This window comes from Marmota flaviventris, chromosome 2, assembly GCF_047511675.1.
Source record: "Marmota flaviventris isolate mMarFla1 chromosome 2, mMarFla1.hap1, whole genome shotgun sequence".
Lineage (NCBI taxonomy): Eukaryota > Metazoa > Chordata > Mammalia > Rodentia > Sciuridae > Marmota > Marmota flaviventris.
Genome location: NC_092499.1, coordinates 96,205,908 through 96,226,603, shown reverse-complemented (window position 1 = coordinate 96,226,603; position 20,696 = coordinate 96,205,908). Strand labels below are relative to the sequence as shown.

General features: G+C 37.3%; 1 pseudogene; it reads left to right on the top strand.

Annotated features, from left to right (window-relative positions):
* The first annotated feature begins 9,660 nt into the window (after positions 1-9,660).
* LOC114081849 (coiled-coil domain-containing protein 90B, mitochondrial pseudogene) lies at positions 9,661-10,113 on the top strand (annotated as a pseudogene).
* Positions 10,114-20,696: the final 10,583 nt, after the last annotated feature.

Below are 20,696 nucleotides of genomic sequence, written 5' to 3'. Positions count from 1 at the left end.
CCTTGCAGGCGCGGGCGGCGGCTCTGTCCCTCTGCGGGCCGCTAGGCTTGTTCTGTCGGTGTTCGCAGTTCTGCCTACTTTGCAGGCGCAGGCAGCGGCACTGCCCCTCTGCAGGCCTCTGGGGCTGTAGTGCCAGTGGGTCGCAGGTCCGCCTACTTTGCAGGCGTGGGGGGGGGGGCGGCTCTACCCTTCCTCAGGCCACTGGGCCTGTTCTGTCTCTCGGTTGCAGGTCTGACCTGTTCTGATGGTGGTCTCAGTTCCGACTACCTTGCAGGCGCGGGGGGGAGTGGGCGGCTCTGCCTCTCAGCAGGCCGCTGCTCCTCTTCTGCCGGTGGGTCGCAGGCCCGCCTACCTTGCAGGAGTGATTGGAAGCTCTGTCCCGCCGCGGGCCACTGGGCCTTTTCTGTCGGTGGTCACAGTTCCCCTACCTGGCAGGCGCGGGGGGTGGGGGGCGGCTCTGCCCCTCAGCAGGCCGCTGGGCCTGCTCTGTGTTTGGTCCCAGTTCCCTCTACTATGCCGGCGCAGGGGGAGGGGGCGGCTCAGCCTCTCAGCAGGTGGCTGCTCCTCTTCTGCCGGTGGGTCGCAGGCCCGCCTACCTTGCAGGAGTGATTGGAAGCTCTGTCCCGCCGCGGGCCACTGGGCCTTTTCTGTCGGTGGTCACCCTTCCCCTACCTGGCAGGCGAGGGGGGTGGGGGGCGGCTCTGCCCCTCAGCAGGCCGCTGGGCCTGCTCTGTGTTTGGTCCCAGTTCCCTCTACTATGCCGGCGCAGGGGGAGGGGGCGGCTCAGCCTCTCAGCAGGCGGCTTCCAGTTATTTTTGAAACATACACACACACACACACACACAAGCACACACACAAGCCAGATGTGGTAGCACACGCCTGTAATCCCTACTACAGAAGGCTGAGGCAGGAGGATGCCAAGTATGAGGACAGCTTCAGCAACTTAGCAAAACTCTGTCTCAAAATAAAATAATAAAGAGTTGGAGTGTGGTTCAGTAAGAGTGCTCCCCTGGGTTCAATCCCAAGTACCTTAAAAAAAAAAAAAAAGAAAAAGAAAAACACATAAAGCACCTGGTCTTTGGCATGGGGAGTTTATGCTAGGCTGTAGCATCATACTGTAATTCTTTCAGAGATCTACAAATCCAGGAAGTCCACTCCAGGTGTGCACTTCAAAGGCAATAAAAGGTTTAAGGTGTAATTTCTGTGTATTGTACCAGGATGCAATCACTTTTCAGTCAATATTTTTAATTCTGATTCTACAATTTTAATGTGCTTCTAAAAACAAAACTAAGTTCTATATTATCATACTAACTGCCAGAAACTTACAAATAATATCTGATTTGATCCCCATGGCCACTATCTAAGATAAGTATTATTATCCCTTTTAAATAATATAAAGAGCTCAACCTGGGAATCCTAGGAGATTCCAATGTTGTATAGTCTGACCTTTGAAGAAATTCTTTCCATTGTAACATAGTACTCAAATTACAACTGGATATGCCATGGTTTTCCCCCAGGCATGAGTTGGTTTAGGCACTTTTTTTAGGATTTGCCTATTGGAATCACAAATGAGGATTTTTTTTCCCTAATAAATTGTACGTAGGGAATATCATGTATTTCCTGCTAGAATAAGATTAAACTAAGTAATGCTATGGTGAAATAAAGGTTTTAGGTTTTTTTGACCAGTGAGAAGGTTCTCTTCTGATCTCAGAAACTAAGTCCCTTTTTCTCCATATTTTTATCGGTGCATTATAATTATACATAATAATGGGCTTCATTGTTACATATTTGTGCATGTACAAGATATAATTATATAATTTGGCCAATATTGTTCCCAAGTGTTTCCCCTTTCCTTCTCTCCTCCCTTCCTCTCTAGTCCCTTTCCTCTACTTGTCTCCCTTCAGTTTTCATGAGATCCCTGCCACCTCCTCCCCACCACAGATCTTTCTTTTCCTTTAACCTCTCTAGCTTTCACATCAGAGAAAACATATGACCCTTGACTTTCCGAGTTTGATTTATTTCACTTAAGATAAGCATGGTCCCTTTAAAACAAGGCAGCCTGTAGCTAGATGGGACCCGCTCCTTCAACTTCAAAAGGACTTTTATTTTTTCCTCTGGTGGGATAAAGTGGGCCCTGGGTTAGTTAAAATGCTAAAGGTAGTGAGTAACCAAAAAAACTCAATTCAACTAGGCTTAGAAAATAGAGGAAATTTATTCATTCATCTAAAGTGCCCAGAGGTAGAGACACCAGGCAGGCTGCAACCTGGTCACTCAGTACCCAATCCCCAATTTACGCTTCCTCTTTCACATACCACAGCTTCACTTCAGCCTGTCTGGCACCCCTACTGGTTTTAAGATGTCAGCTACTCTCTGTTGTGATCACACTTCCTTGTTCAAGTCCACTAGGAAAGAGTGGGTATCTTTCACTGATAATTCTCAGCAAGTCTCAGTATTTTCTTAGACTGAATAGGCTTAAATCCACTGGTCAGGAGATGAAATGTACTGGCATACAGATTAGCTAACTTCTTAACCACACTCATGTTTAAACCAAAAGCAAGAACTACTGGCAGAGGTGAAGAGGAGGTGGATGGGAAAGGACTATCAGTGTCTCCAAAGATACTTTAAAAAGGAAGGAAACTCAGAATGTGTTGACAACTCTTCTTCCTGACTGCAAGCGGACGGTCTTAACAGTGCCATGCAGTCCAGTATATTGCTACCTCAAAACTCTCATGTTTAAAAGTATTGTTGACCCTTGAAGAAGGAAAGAAAATCAAGAAGGTATTTGGAATCACAAATGAAGATTTTTTTCCCCTACTAAATTATATGTAGGGAATATCATGTATTTCCTGCTAGAATAAGATTAAACTATGTAATGCTATGGTGAAATAAAGGTTTTAGGTTTTTTGACCAATGAAAAGGTTCTCTTCTGATCTCAGAATAAAAGGCAAACTCTAAGAAAATGCCTAAACCAATTCATGCCTGGGGGAAAACCATGGCATATCCAGTTGTGATTTGAGTACTATGTTACAATGGAAAGAATTTTTTTTAAAGGTCAGAATATACAGCATTGGAATCTCTTAGGATTCCCAGGTTGAACTCTTTATATTATTTAAAAGGGATAATAATACCTATCTCACATAGTGGCCATAGGGATCAAAACAGATATCATTTGTAAAAGTTTCTGGCAGATAGTATGACGAGAATATAGTAACTGTTGAAGATTTTAAAAGCTGCCTAAATTCATAGTTTAAGATCTGTCTCTATTTTGGATATCATGCTCACATACAAGAGGAAGTCTGAGTGTGGCTGGGTGCAGTGTCACACGCCTGTAATTCCAGCAGCTCAGGAAGCTGAAGCAGGAGGATTGTGAGTTTGAAGCCAGCCTTAGCAATGGCAAAATGCTAAGCAACCCAGTGTGGCTTAGTGGTCAAGTGCCCCTGAGTTCAATCCCTGGTACAAAAAAAAAAAAAAAAAAGTGGAAGTCTGATTATAGATATTATACTTCCTGGTAAGTGTAAAGTGAAGATGCAAAATCATGTGAGTAGAATATTATATTGCCTTTTACTCCTCTGATCTCTCTCTCTCTCTCTCTCTCTCTCTCTCTCTCTCTTTTCACTCTGATCACTCTTGAAACAGCCTTCTGTGTGTGGACATTGACACACTCTTTCAAAGGGCAGGGGCACCCGTGTACATAGGGAATTTTCACTGGAATTGCAACCCCAGTCCCCGACAGGTAATAAATCACATCTATAATGTGGGCCGTGTTAACTTAAGTCAATGAGTGATGGAAAATGTGTAAGAAAAACACAGAAGGATTCCCTAATTTTAACAAATGTGAAAAAATACATACCAATATGCATATGTGTTTAAGAGAGATCAGTGGTCATTTTAAGAAGTCTGTACTTCACCATTTTTATTTTGTTTGCACTTCTTTGGTCATTATGTTTGTTGCAAATATTGTAGCTGCAAATCTGATAAGTACCCTGTTTAGGCTAACTTGTTGCCCCAAAAGAAACCATAGTTCTGAATTTGCTCTACTATTAACAAGATTATTTATATTAATTATATCATCTCTTAATTCATAGGCATCAGGATTGCTTAACAATCTCAAATATGGTAGTAATGAAAAAGACTGTTACGTGAGTATGGATTGCATTTATCATTGGTCAATGCTTCTAATCATGCTACCTTAGACTAAAAAAACCAATAGACATTTAGATTTCAGACTTTTTAGAAGTGGTTAACAAATAGCAAGTGAATATGTTCCATATGGACCAATATCTCATTGTATTCTCTCTTAAATATTTAACCACTGTTATTCAAAATATCATGTGGATTAATGAATGTTCTAAAGCAATTTAAAAATGTTTTTCTACATTCTACAAACATGAAGAATTTATAACAAGAAAGTTCATTGATTTTTTTTTCTTTTTTTTTTTTTGTGTGGTGCTGAGGATGGAACCCAGGGCCTTGTGCGTGCAAGGCAAGCACTCTACCAACTGAGCTATATCCCTAGCCCATGATTCTTGAATTTATATTGGTGCAGTAGAACTAATCACAAATCACATTCAAAATGTATTTTTAGAGCATTAGTGACACAGAAAATTTGATCCCAAACATAAAACTTTTTTTTCAAGGTCCTTCTCAAAAATATGACAAACTCCACAAAGTTCCAAATGTCTGAAGTTTATAAGGACATAATTGTCTGAACTCACAATAGTGATAACAACAGTAGATTCTATTAAGCATTTACTAGAGTTTAGGTCCTATGCTAAGCATTTTGCAAAAAGGATTTATTTAGTCTTCAAAATCAGTAACATAAACAGGATAAATTTCTCCCATTTTATCAGAAGAGGACCAGAGAGGCTCAGAGAGGTTAACTCGCACAAATCTACAAGTTGTAAATGGTGAAGTTAAGATTTGAACCCAGGCCATCCACTTTCAAAGCCCAGACCCACCACGGCTCTATGGTAAAGCTTAGACTGCCAATAACTTATGGATTTCATCTTTTTTACGTGAAGTTTATTTCTTTTAAAACATGTTGAGTTTTAATTTTTAAAATACTTTTCGTTTTATTATGTCATATCATAACTTTATATTAAGAAGTGAAGAAATGAAGTGTGATGAATCAATATCTAGTATCACTGACTGTATTTCATTTTTTTCCTGTGATGGGAGGATGGCACAACAGTATTTGGGCTATGGTATAGTAGGATAGTATGTGTGTGGTATAAATGAGAAAAATCTTGGTAATATAATTTAAATCTCCTTGGATTCTGTTCTGGAAAGAAATACTAATGGCAATGAACAATAGAAGGAGGCTCGATGACAAGTCTAAGAAAATCTTAAGTTGAGTTTATAGCTTGGAGTTTCAGACCCTTAGAGGAAAAATATCCAGATTAAAATGATGAATGCATCTTTTCAATTCTCAGTTTTTTCCTTGTTGCTGCCTACCACAGGCTCTTTATTAGAACAATATTTCTAGGCTAAAGATTAAAAAAAAAAAACAGAACAGCTAGATGGTAGTGTTTTTTTGAAACTAAATTCCGTCTGCTTCAGATATGTAGAAGATTTTTGTTAGCTGAGACTTTCAGAAAATTACCAAAATAGCTGCTATTTTTTTCCCTGACAACTTCAAATTGACCCAATCTGCTTTCTTCAAGTTCTATATTAGTTCTCAGTATTTTAAGATAAATATTTAGCAGTTGTCAGTCTTTCAGTGCAAAAGATATTCACTGTGGTTTTTACTGTCCTAGTGTTCATGTTATTGAAAAAGAAAAGATCAGCCAAAAGACAGAGGAAAATGTTATCAAATAGACACTCTAAAACAAGTATCAGGGCAGAGACAACTCTTGATTGGGACTTTTGATTTTGGTGGTTCTTCTGTGACAGAATCCACTTAGCAAACATATAGATCTGGATATGGAAAGATTAGGTAACAAAGATGTTCTTTTCTCTGACTTGAATCAGCAATACCATCTCTGCCACAAAATGTGTCTTGGTTTGAAGACATGTTTTTATGAGCCAGGTACAGTGGTGCATGCCTATAATCCCAGCAACCAGGGACGCTGAGGCAGGAGGATGACAAGTTAGAGGTCAACTGGTCAACTTGGGCAACTTGGTGAGAACTTGTCTCAAAGTAAAAAATAAAAAGGGCTGGGAATGTAGCTCAGTGGTAGAGCACCCCTGAGGTCAATTCCTAGTTTAAAAAAAAAAAAAGTTTTTAAAGATATGATTTACTTAAATAGAAAACAGTAAATAAAAGCATCACATCTTTGTATAACTAGACCAGTTTGAGAAATTATATGTTTAGTAGCAGTAAAATATTCACTGGCTTAAGAATTTTAATAACTTGGTAAAAAAAACTATTCTATTTATTATTTGTAATGTTTGGAGAATAAAAACAGGCTGATAATTCTTTCACAACTCTAACACATATGCAATAGGACACTTTTTAAGATTGGAACCCAATGAGGTACTGAAGAAAGCATTCACTTCTCTCACACTTGAGGTCACAAATTTTTGCAAGTCAAAAATGTTGGGCATGCCAAAAACATCATGCTGCACACTACCAAATAAAAGAACACTGTTATTCTTACAAGGAAAGGTTTGACAAGACAGGAAATAGGCAGGGTCAGAGAAGTTTACTTAATACCGAGACTTATTTAACCATCATGAAGCCAAAATACAATGACAGTTAAAAAAATAAACAAATAGCTGTTACACAAAACAAAACCCCAGGATACATGGTCTCTACTGGAAATGATTATTAGATTTTTAGCAAATACAGGAAGTGGATAACCCCAGAGAACTCTCACAAAATTTCTAGAGACCTTCGTTTATGTTTGTCACATAACATTTCACAGAGATAATTAGGATTAAAACAGTTTTAATTGTAGGTAGAAATTTGAACAAAGAAGAAGTGATCTTAAAATGTTGCAAATGACTTCATTAAAGGGCAAGCATTTTAAGACACATTCTGCTAAAAATGAGGGAGGAGGAAGAAAAAAGAAAATGGAAGATAGGAAAAATCTAGCTGTTCATTACAATTTTCCATTTTTGTTTAAACACAGCAGGAGGGCAAAGCTGCTGGCTTCTCTTCATCCTTACAGATGCCAGGAGGGATTATGCAAACCCTACAACCACCCAAATCTTATTTAAAGTTATAATCATTGTTCTCATCTAATGACATTTGCCTGCTTTCACTCAAATATTGTTGCATCTTGTTTTCTGCCAGTTTGGACCCACTGGGAGTCGTAGATTTATAATTGCAGATAAACCATTTAAAAAAAAAAATCACGACCTTTATAAAAAAGCAGACATCAAGTGACATCTAGTGGATGTCTAGATATTATTTTCTAAGGTCTCTGGGTAGCAATGTTTTCAATATATTGTCTTAAAATTACTTATAATTTTTCTCACTTGAAGCCTCTCTTTGCCTAAGACAGAAAAACATCTGATAGAAGACTATCTCATAAAGATACAAAGGTTGTCATTCTCTTTTCTACAAGAAAAAAAAAATTATTTCCATTAGAATATGAATAATAATTCTCAAAATAAATCATCCTGGGACTAACAGTTCTCTCCCTCTCAGGCTACATGCTGCAACAAAGGTCACAGTCTATTCAACATTGGATGTTTTGGGGCAATTATCCACCATGTAGATGGGTTTTAAGAAAGATGGCACTTCGATTCACAAATTATCTGTCTATAAACTTCAATAACATTATGAATTTGACAAATCTATGTATAGTTCAATTATTGTCACCTATTTGCTCCCCTACTCCCATCCCAGAAGGTAATAGGTGAATTATGCAAGTATGTAAGTCTGCTTTGATAATTTTTGCTGGTTTCACCATAGGTTGTTAAACAACAGAGCTACACAGAAATCAGTTGAAAACTTAATTGGGATTGGAACTGCTTAACAACTTCTCTGCTTTAATGATTTAGTGTTTCTGAAAGACTTCCTAAAGAATAAATGCCTTTCATGGATGTCTAGAGACTGCATTTGTGAAAGAGACAGAAAGGGAAGTTATTGACTGAGAAATTGAAAGATGGTGTTTAAATTTAGTATTTTCTTTCCTTTCAAGGAAACTTGGAATATGCAACTGTAACCCAAATGCCAGCTGTCTGACTGTCCCCAGCCTTCTAGTCTTCTAGAGTCACTCTTTTTAATAACACACACACACACACACACACACACACACACACACACTCCTGTATAAGCTTTCATCCAACTTCCTGTAGAAAAACTAGCAACGCCTCTCTCCCTCCCCTTCTCCTAATCATTTCAAGGATTCTCAGGAGCTCTGCTCACTCAACTCAGCTTTGGATGAGTTTCATTCTATTGTCTTTTCTTCATTCACTTTGGCTTCATGCAGACTTTTTTCTTTTAGTTCCCTCCAAAGTACCACTGACACAAAAGTACAGCAGTGACTTGACTGAAGCTCAGGAAACAAGAGGGAAGAACGACCCAGATGGCTCAGCAATAGATTACAGTGCAGCGTGTGAAGCAGTATAGTGCCTGGGATTTGCTTCAAAATAATTCACTGATGGTTTTGGGTGGGAAAGTAGGTGGGGATCCAGAAGGAACAAAATAGCTGTAAGGTGACAATTGTTGAAGCTGAGGGATGGGTACATGGCTTTCATTACACTACTCATTCCAATTCTATATATACTTGGAATTTCCATAGTAAAAAATAAAAATAAAAAAATTGAAAGAAAAAGTTCCTTGGAGAATCTTGCTGCAGGAAATTTCTTCCTGGACCCTTTCTCACACTGTGAATCTCTTGTATCTCCCTGTGTCTCCTTCTCAGGCTGCCCAGGCCCTTTATCTGGGACCGAACTCTAATGCTTGGTAGCCCATCAAAATGGCTTGCTGAGTCCCTAAAAATTAAAAACAACAACAACAACAAAGAAAAAAAAAAAACAGTTTTCGTCCTAATAGGAATTCTATCTGATTTGGAAAATATCTTCTTCAGGTAAAAGTAATACAATTAGCATCATACCTGGCTTATATGGCATTTAAAATGTTAGCTGTCTGCTGGGTGTGCTCCAGTAATTCCAGTAATTTAGGAGGTTAAGGCAAGTTCAAGGCCAGCCTCACCAACTCAGGGAGACCCTCAGCTACTTAGGGAGACCCTAAAAAATCAAAAAGAACTGGGAGGTAACTCGATGATAAAGAAGCCCTGGGTTAAATTCTCAGTAAGGGCAGGAGGAGAGGTCTTCTCTCTTTCTCCTACTACTTGTATTTAATTACCAACAATTGATTCTTTAAAAAATGGAGATAGATGATTTTTATCCAAAGTTTAAAAGATTATAATCTATGCCCACAAATAGGTTTTGGGGAGTAAGATAGAGTAAAATGTGGCAAAGGTGGAGAACATGAGGAATTGCTAGGTTTGGTGGCTTCCACAGTCTGAAGACAGCAGGGGCCTCTGGGTTTCAACTCCTCAGTGGTGTTTCTCCTAGGCCCTGCAGAGAGATTTCTTTACCACCACAACCAAGGATAAGGACTTAAATCCTTTAGAACAAAGAAATTAACTTTTGATGCCCATGCATTGGTTCAGGACTTGTAAACTCATGGATTTGACAAATCACAAGCAGAAACAATTGTAGCAGCATTAACCAAATGTCAGCCTGAATACTATCTATAAGGAGATGGTCACTGACGCTCAACAGGAAATAACAGTACAACAGCTAGTGGCTCTTTTGGATTCTGTCAGGAAAGACATGGTCAACCTAAAGAAAAATTAATCTGCAAATCTGAGAGCAGAGCACGAAAAAATAAAAATTTAATTAGACCAAGTTAAACAACAACTAATAAATAAAACCAGTAAAATCAGAACAGATAATAAATTGGACATCAAACTAGAAAGGAACAGGGTAACAGATGTTTACAGATCAAGAAAAGCAACTTATGGAAGCAACCACAGAATTTACCTGAAAGGATACTCAAACCATAAGTGTTATTTCAGAAACCAGTAATAAAATTGACGCTGAAATTGCCCCCTTTAAAACACTGATGGAGTCAAACTTGAGACACAGATTGTTATCTTGCAGACTGTGTTCACTTGCCTGGCAATAGCATTGGGATTTTTAAAGTACTACTAATGAGCCTGCTGTTGCTGCTGTTGGCTTTGTAGAACACTATACTAAGTTTTCTTTGAACATTTTCAGTTGTAGCAGAAATGTACTAAAAACTTATTCAAAGTATATATGCACTAAAGAGAAGTGTTCTAAGTATTTTATCTTTATTTTGTGTTGTATTTTATGTTGAAAAGCTGTCATCCAAAACCTTATTTGAGATAGAAGGGTATTTTGACCTTACCCTTTTAAGAGTTCATAGAAACTGAACTAAAGTTGTCTTGTATTTGCTTGAAGAACTTTGTAAAACAAATAGAATTTTGTTGTCTGTGCTGCAAATTTGAAAACTATTCCCTAGCCTACATGCTTACTGGATTTAACTCTCCTGGTTACTGCAGTTAAATTTTTATATAAAAGATTATTATAACAAAAAATGTGGCAATGGTGATTGTTCTGCCTTTTAAATAAAATATATTCAATGCAGACATTATGCTGTACTTGAATAAAACTATCTTTAAAAATTAACCAGTCCCCCACCCCCATACCCCTCTGCCTGTATTAGCCAACTGACTAAGCAACTTTCACAGCTCCAATTAATCTGAACTCCCAGAACTGCCCTCAGGAGAAAGACAAAGGTGCAGTGGGTGGAGCCCACAGGATTAACCAGCCTTGGCCCAACAATTCCAGCATCAACTGGCCACTCTCCTTTAATTTGTCTACTTTGGCCTAGAGAACACAGGCTTTGCTTAGTGCAGTTCTGAAGTCAGCTGAGGTTAATGTTCAAACTCCCCAAAAGATGTGCTTATAGAGAGGGGGAGTGAAGATTTTGCAAGGCAAACAATTTTGTTTCAAAATATGTGTAGGGAAGTAAAAACTCATTCTGGATTATTATGTTAACAATACTAAAGTGGAAATTGTGTGTGTCATCCCCTGTTCCCATTCCCAAGAGGGAGGAGAGAAATTCAGAAATTTGGGGGTGGAGAGGGAGAATAAGCTATGGCTTCTGCAGCCTCTTGCCAGATGCCTCTGAGCAAGGGACTTGGAAAAGTGGACACGTTACCATTGGCATGTGCCATTGTCCCCAAACACATGTGAGACAATGTCAGCACTTACTTCTGGCTCTATACAGAAAAAAACTCTTCCTCTTTCTGCCAACACCATTTTCCCTCCCACTCACCCCCGAGACTGACACAGTTTCCATTCCAAGGAGCCGGGTAATGATTCCAAGGAGACTGGGTAACATATTCCAGAGAAAGAGCTGGCGGACAGCGTGAGACCGGTACGGGGATCAGTTTAGGCTGAAATGAATTAGGCAATATTCTTAACTTGGCCTTTGAAGTTTTTATTGCCTTATCATCAAACAGCTTCTCTTCTTTGGCTATATATTGATTTTCCTGACTATGAAAAAGTGTTTCATCTTTTCTATGATAATCAAATGCAGTCTCAGTTAACAGGCACCTTCCTTTTTCTGAAATGTATTACTCCACTATTACAAAATTATCCTATACTCCCCATTTGATAGGACCCTCATACAACATTAGTTTTTTTTTTTTTTTTCTAATATTTTTCTATCATCTCCATTCCAAATCTTTCCTTTTCACACATGTAATGCAGGGGATTATGTCTTTATTTGCCTCTGCTCTTGTCAAAGTATACTTTCTCGAGGCTGGAGTTGTGGCTCAGCGGTAGAGCGCTCACCTAGCATGTGCGAGGCCCTGGGTTCGATCCTCAGCACCACATAAAAATAAATAAATAAAATAAAGGTATTGTGTCCAACTGCAACTAAAAAATAAAAATTTTTTTTAAAAGTATATTTTATGTGAGTTTCCTGCCATTTGATTTATGCTACTATTTGTTAAAACATCACCTCTGGGCTGGGGGTATAGCTCAGTTGGTAGAGTGCTTGCCTTGCATGCACAAGGCCCAGCGCGCTGTACACACACACACACACACACACACACACACACTCAAAAAAAAAAAAAAAAAAACACTTCTGAAATTGCCAGCTTTTCTAATATGCCAAAAAATATATGCATTTCTTGTCAACTAAAAAGTTAATCCATTATAAATCCCACAGAGGTTTCAGAATGAGGCATAGTTGGGATTTTTATTCTCCTTTAAGTATAATGCCTTGAATATTTTGTCAATTTGCACTCTAACCCTTGGTATATTAGAAAATAGCCACAAAAAGTCACTTTCCTATGTATTTGCACAATATGTGATACAAAGGCCAACCTTGCATTTGGTTCAGCATTCATCTCAGTGGAAAGTGGGGTTAACATTTGTCACAGGTGGGGAGCAGCTTTAGACCCAGAATAAGAAATCCCAGGGACTAGTCCTACAACTGTTGTGGTTTGGTTGGCATCATAGCTTCCCGTTGCCTCAGGGAATTCATTTCAGTCTAACCATGTCTTGAGTCATCCTAGACAGGTTCATCCATTACTTGGGCTTTGCAGCTGCTTGGTGTCATTCCCATCCACTTTTCCTTTGCTGTCCTCTGCTCCTTTCCTGTGTTGGTGATGGTGTTAGCTTGTTATCAGGCATAGCTTTAGTACCAATATTCCTGGAGCTCAGCTCTGGTGATTTTCTTCATCCAAACCTCTGTCATGCCTGGCCATTATTTCCTGGGAAGTTTGGACCCTGGGAATGCTCATCAAAAGGTCCTTTATAAATCTTTGGTTTTGCTTTTTTCTGAATGTCCTGTGTCCCTTTGTATTTTCATAGCATATTTCATGATACACAGATGTTGTCTTACTGTCCTACTACATGTTAATCTTCCTAAGGATAATTACTACTATTTAGTCACTAAATTATTCTTTGTCATGCACTAACATACTTTATATCCACCTCTAGATTTTCTAATAATGTAGACATTATTGTCTTTATTTTTCAGATGGAAAGACAGATTCAGAAGAAATTAAATGTCCTCCAGATCATACGGCTAGGATGTGCCTCACTTTCATCATCTAGAAAAACACTAAATTGAATGAGTGACGATGCTAGCACTTGCCTAGCAACTATAAACATGAATGAATGATGCTTTTATCCCCTGAATACAGCCTCCTCACTTTTGATATCTGCCACCAGGTGGCAGTAGTTTGCCATGGTCATCTGGTCTTTCATAGGATTCATGAGTGTTGGAAGGGACCCCAGAGATTATCTGACATATTTTCCTTATTCTGTTTACAAAAAAAGAAAAAGAAAAAAAAAATAAGATGTGTAAAAGTAGAACTTGGATGTAAAACATCCAAAGTTAAAGGTGCCTTGTCTGGGCTGGGGTTGTGGCTCAGCGACAGAGCGCTTGTCTCGCATATGTGAGACACTGGGTTCAATCTTCAGCACCACATAAAAATAAATAAACCAAATAAAGATATTGTGCCCATGTATAACTAAAAAAAAAAAAAAGTGTCTTGTCGATCTATCTGATTTTTTCTTCAAAATAATTTAATTATAATTTTCCCACATATTTTTAATATTAAATGTATCACTAAATAAATGCAATCAGTTTTAAAAGATATTGTATTACAGAATTTTAATGCTTCTTAAACCAAGTTATATATTTTTCATGTTTAAAAAACTTAGAAAACAGATAAGGCAAAAAGGAAAAAATTACAAGCAATTTCAATGGACAAAGATAATCATCATTTTGGTATGTATACTCCAAGAAATTTATTTACTTATTTGTAAATCCCATTTTTAAAATTCGGATCAAACCAAGATATATACAATAATTTGCTAATCTCTATAATCTTGGGCTGGGGTTCTGGCTTAGCACTAGAGTGCTCGCCTAGCACGTGCGAGGGCCTGGGTTTAATCCTCAACACCACATTAAAATAAATAAATAAATGTATAAAAAAATTTTTTAAAAAAGCTCTATAATCTCCTTTCACAGTTACTAGTCTTTTTCTTTATGAGACCTCCTTTTTAAATTCTTCCAATTTAGCCATTTTCAATAGCTAATAAAGAAATACCTTTTATATATACTGTTTATTATATACTTTTTGAGGGAATTCCCCCAGTAAAAATTTCAGTTTCATACTTTTATTTTTTCATTTTCAGTAAAAAAAAGAGCAATATCAAAACATTGACTATATAACCCACCTTCAAATAACGAAGTCTCTTTTCACAAAAGGCTTTTTCTTTTCACTTTTGAAAATTGAATTTTTCCCCCTCATGTCTCTTCTTAGGATAATGATGTTTTCAACTAAAAGGATCAGGTTAATTATTTTTTTAAATATGTATTTTATATTAATATACAGGAGAGAACTTTAAATGCCCAATCAAGGATTATGTTACTTATTAGAACAATCACATGCCTGTTAGTGTGGATTTTTTTTATATTCAGAGATGCTCTCTGATATAAAGGTTACTAACATTATAAGTGAATTTTGGTGCCTGTGACTTTTACCCTCTGTAACCTGCAGTTCTAGTAAGTGATTTAGTCAGCTTTTATGTCACTGGAACCAAAAGAGTTAACAAAAACAATTAGAGAAGGAAAAGTTTATTTGGGGCTCATGGTTTCTGAGGCCTCAAGATGAGGCAGAACATCATGGAAGAAAGTGGTTCAGGACCTCACACCAGGAAGCAAAAAGAGCTCTGCTAACCAAGAATGAAATATATACCCCCAAAGAACATCCCAAACAACCCACCTTCTCTAGCCAACACCTTACATGCCTGCATTACCAACCAATTAATCCCTATCAGTGGATTAATGTATTGATAAGTTAAGGCTCTCATAACCCAATCATTTCATCTCTAAACTTTCTTGTATTGTCTCTCATAAGATTTTGGGGAATACCTCAAATCTAAACTATAACACTGACAGTCTACTGCCACTTTCCGAAAGGTATTCAATAGAGGGAAGTGGTAGACTGTGAAAAAGTTGGGTGGCACAGATAGATAGCACCACTACTGATCATCTTCTACCAGGAAGCACTGATGGAGATTAAGATGTAGGGGAAGGTTAAATAAGAAAATAGATGATTTGGGGATAGTCAATAGACACTAGAGGATTGGGGTAACAGCCCTACTGAGAATGCTCAACAGTACGTACTACTCAACTCATGTAATTATTGCTAGTTATGTCCATGGCTCATTTACTCCAAACTTGGATGTACTCACAACACTCCCAGTGCCTATACAGCTCAGCCCTCCAGCCTTCTACCATTTCTCCATTGAAAAAATACACAGAGAAATGGGAAATAACATTGAAATAATGATCTTCTGCTAGGTGGTATGGAGGTGGGCCATGTAACAGAACAACTGTGTAGGTAAAGTGCTATGAAACCCATAACTTAAGCCTGGGCACCCCCTACCTACCCAGACTGTTTAAGTACTGTGTGTCTTCTGCAAATAGCCACTAAGGTAAATTAATTGGTAGAGCTATAATTAATTTGCAGAAGACTTCCTGATTCTTTTCTGATGTATATAGCACCAAGGATAGTAATGGACAGTGGGCATCATTAGTGAGGAAGAAATGTTAAGAGGAAAACTGCTTTTTTCTGAGAAGTTACTGATAAAATGGTTGTTGCTATTCAACTTCTAGTTAATCTGGAAATCATAATGTACAGCTCTACAAATGAAAATGCTTCCTTTTGGTCATGAGTTGAGAGGTGAAGTGACTGGGTTACAAGACCATTAACTCAATCAGTGTATTAATCCCCTAATAGGGATTAACTGGGTGGTGACTGTAGGCATGTAGGGTGTGGCTGGAGAAAATGGGTCATTGGGGCATGCCTATGGGCTCTCTGGTAGGCAGAGCTCTCTGGGCTTCCTAGTGCTATGTGCTGGGATGCTTTCCTCTGACCCACTCTGGCCATGACATTCTGCCTCATCTTGGGTCCAGAGCAGTGGAGTTGGCCATCTATGAACTGAGACCAAATAAACTTTTCCTCCTCTAAAATTGTTCTCATCAGGCGTTTTTTGTACAACAGTGAGAAAGCCCTAGTTTCATTTCTAGTAGGGAGGAAGAACTTGCCTTTAGAAAAGATGATTTCTCTCATCTACCTGATACCAACTTAATCTAACCGATTGAGATAATGCAGAACCCAATGAGTTCAGAAACCAAGCTTTATTAGTTTAAGGCTTTTACCTTCTAGAAAACCAGTTCAGACCATAGAAAGACCCTAACCCAAAGTGTAATGGATAATAAATTAATAATAGATGTCATAAATTCACCATAACCTTATAGTGGTGAGAAAATCTTTTAACATTAGTTGTTCTGTTTGTCCTTTACATTTTGAACTTGACAGTGCTAGGAATTATGGTGGAGATTACATCTATTTTGAGATAACACTGAAGTTACTACTTTAGAACTTATTTTCTTTTTTACTCTTTATTTATAACTGTAAATGCCCATGTTAAAGAAGTTTTTTTCAACTCAATAACCTAATCTTCCACCTTACGAAATTGGAAAAAAAAAAAAAAAAGAGCAAACTAAACCAAACTAAATAGAAGGAAGGAAATGCTAGACTGGAAATAAATGAAGTATAGAAAAGCAGAAAAATCAAAACCAACTTCTAGTTCTTAAAAATGTCAATGAAATCAATAAAAATCTTTGGCTAGCCTGACCACAAATAATACCCAAATTACTAAAATCAGGAATTAAAGAAGACCATCACTACTGACTTTATAGAAATATAATACCATAATAACTGTACCTCAACAAATTAGATAACCTGGATGGAATGGAACAATTCCTAAAAAAGATACACACTACCAAAACCAACACAAGAAATAGTAACTCTAAACAAGGGTTAGGGTTGAAGCTCAGTGGTACAGCATGTGCTTAGCATGCACAAGACCTCCAGTTCAATCAGAAAGGAAGAAAATCTAAGGACAACAATATGAAAGAAAGCAATAAATTGAAAAAAAAAAAAAAACTTCCAAAACAAAACAAATTCCCACAGACCTAGGTGGTTTCACCAGTAAATTCTACCAAACTTTTAACTAATTAGACTTTTAAAAATAGGACATTTCCATCGCATCCTATGAGACTTTATGCCAAATTCAAAGAAATCACAAGAAAAATATTATTCATTATATCTACAGCGGGTAGAATCATGTCCTCCCCTGCAAAGGATACATTCAAGCCCTAATCACTAGTACTTATGGACATGTCCTTATTCAGAAATAAGGTCTTTGCAGATGTAATCAAGTTAATATATTAGATTAGGGAAAAGGGAACTCAGAGACAGGGAAGATGCCTTGTAAAGATGAAGGAGGGATTAGAGTCTACTAGTCAAGGAATGCCATGGTTGTCAGCTACCACCAGAAACTAGGAAGAAGCAAGAATGATTCTTCCCCTAGAGCCTTAGGAAGGAGCAAAATCCTTCCAGCAACTTGATTTTTGTCCTTTTGGTCTCTAGATCTGAGAAAATAAACTGTTGTTTTAAGCCACTCAGTGTGTGGCAATTTGTTATGGTAGACCTAGCAAACCAACACAATCTCCCTTATGAATATCGTTGCAAAAATTTCCACCCAGATACTGGCAAACTGAATCTGGCAAAATATAAAAAGGATTAAGCACCTTGACTAAGTGGAAATTTTCCCCTGAAATACAAGTTTGGTTCAATCTAAGAAAATCAAGCAATGATATTATCATATTGACAGAATAAAGAACAGAAAACACATGATCATCTTGACAGACACAGAAAAAACATTTGACAAAAAACACTGGACAAAAAACATTTGACAAAAAAACACTCTTCCATTGACAAAAGCTATTTACAAATTAGGAATAGAAAGAAACTTTCTTTACCCGATAAAAAGCTATGTATGAAAAATCTAGAGCTAACATCATATTTAGTGTTTCAACAGTAAGTTGAAGTTCAACATTAAGTTTTTACCCTTAGCCAGTTGCAGTGGCACATACCTGTAATCCCAGCAGCTTGGGAGGCTGAGGCAGGAACATTCCAAGTTCAAAGCCATTCTCAACAATTTAGCGAGGCCCTAAGCAATTTAGTAAGACCTTGTTTCAAAATAAAAAATTCAAAAAGGGCTGAGGATATGACTCAGTGGAAAGCACTTCTGCATTCAATCAGTACTAAAAAGGACAAAAATGTTTACCCACTTAGCTCAGGACCAACACAAGGATATTAGCTCTTGACACTTCCACTCAACACTATAGTAGAGGTTCTGATCAGGTCAATTAAGCAAGGAAAAAAATGAATAGTATTCCAATTGTAAAGATATTTAAAAAATATATATAGTTGGTACACTAAAAACTACAAATAGCTAAACATCACTGTTTTTTAAATGGAAAAGCAACTCATGTTCATCCTATGTTGGAGGATTTAATATTATTTATATGACAATATTACCCAAACTGATCTAAAGATTCAATAACCTACTAAAATCCTAGTCATTTTTTGAAAAACTGACAAATTGATTCTAGAATTTATATGGAAATGCAAGTGACCTAGAGAATCAAAACAATCTTGAAAGAGACCAGTCTTTGAGGACTCCTTCTTCCCGATTTCAAAACTTAATACAAAGCTATAATAATCAAGACAATATGCTACTGGTGTAAGTAAAAACATAAAGATCAATGGAATAGATCTGAGAATACAGAAATAAGCCTAAGCTTATATTTATGGTCAACTGATTTTCAATCAGTACTCTAAGACAATTAAATGAGGAATGAACAGTCTTTTCAATAAATGAGGCTGGAATATTAGACATCCACATGGAAAAGAATTAAGTTGTGTCTCTTACCTCACACCATATACACAAGTCAAAAATGGATCAAAACTCTAAATAAAAGGGCTAAGGGTTGGAGTGGCTCAGTGGTAGAGCGCTTGTCTAGCACATGTGAGGCCCTGGGTTCAATTCTCAGCACCATATAAAAAATAAATGAATAAAATAGCTATGAAAAAGTTACCTCATTAAAAAAAAACTTTGAACATAATGAAAAAGTAGGTGTTAACCTTTTTGACTTTGAATTATTCAATGGTTTCTTACATATGACATTAAAAACCCAAGTAACCCAAAAGAAATAAACTGGGTATCATTAAAATTTTAAAAATTTGTGCTTCAAAGGACACCATTAAGGAGGGGGGGAAAAAAGACAACCAGACAAACAAGTGAAATATCTGCAAATCATACGTGTAAGACTGGACTTGAATCCAGAACAAAGAAAAAGAACTCTTTATAATTCAAAAAGAAAAGACAGCCAGGCTCAGTGGCACACACTTGTAATCCCAGCCGCTCAGAAAGCTGAGGCAGGAGGATCACAAATTCAAATCAAGCCTCAGAAGTGAGGCACTAAGCAACTGAGACCCTTTCTCTAAATAAAATACAAAATAGGGCTGGGGATGTGGCTTAGTGGTTGAGTGGCCGAGTTCAATCCCTGCCACCCACCTCCAAAAAAAAAAAAAAAATCCAATTTTAAAATGTTCAAAGAATTTGAATACATTTTCATAAGCTATATAAATGACCAATAAGCATATGAAAAGATACTTAATTAGAAGTCATTATAGAAATGCAAATCAAAACTACAATGAGATACTATGTCACCTACTATATAAACTTTAATAAAAAAAAAGGCAGACAATAACAAGTATTGGTGAGGGAATGTGGAAGAACAGAAACCTTATAAATTGCTGATGGGAATGAAAATGGTGAAGTTGTTTTGGAAAACAGCAGTTCCCCAAAGAGTTAAATATACAACTACCATATGACCCGGAAATAGCTACCAAGAGAATCAAAAATGTGTCCACTCACCAAGCTGTACATGAACAATCACAGCAATATTCAAATTGCCAAAAAAGCATAAACATTCTAATGCCCATAGTTTGATAAACTGAAATTGGCTGTGATCTCTACAAACTCTAATAAGAAGGTCTGTACTCCTAGCATGGTGGCTATATATTCTGCTTGGTTATATAACTGCTCCAATTTTATAATCACTATACTGTACACTTACGTACTATACACATAAAAGACAATGTTCCAGCTTTACAAAAATTAGTCTCCAATGGTCCTGACTGTAATATATTCTTCCATGTTGATTTTATTGGAATACTTTTGTTTTAATTCTGTTTTAGGGAAGTTCCATGAGTCTGCCGCTATGCCACCACCCTCTTAGATTAATACCGATCCTAACTCCAGTCCAAATCAGAGGACAAGACTTACTCATTCTGTGTCTTTAAAAATGTGAGAATGTCTATTTTATTCCAAGGACCTTTTCTAGCCACCTCCTCCCAAATTTCTCCCATTCCCAAAATAACAATTGTCTTCTTCCAACAAAATATACTGGATCCTTTATCTGCATCCATGAACATGGTTTCAATCCCAGAAGAGGTTCCTATCTGAGCATTTTTAAGCATAGTGCCCAAATTGGAATATATTCTATGTATAAGCAAACTAGAGTAGGACTTTCATTAACCATATCTTCCTCCATTTTGTTGGCTTCTACCACTTTAGAGATTAGATATTGCAAAGAATATGGGCTCAAAGCCAAAAGAACCTGCAAAGAATATGGGCTCAAAGCCAAAAGGACTAAACAGTGGTTATTGTCTGAATGTGTCCCACAATTCTTGTGTTGGAAACTTAATTACGATTATAAAGCAATTAAAGCATAATAATTTGAAAGGAATAATTTATTGAAC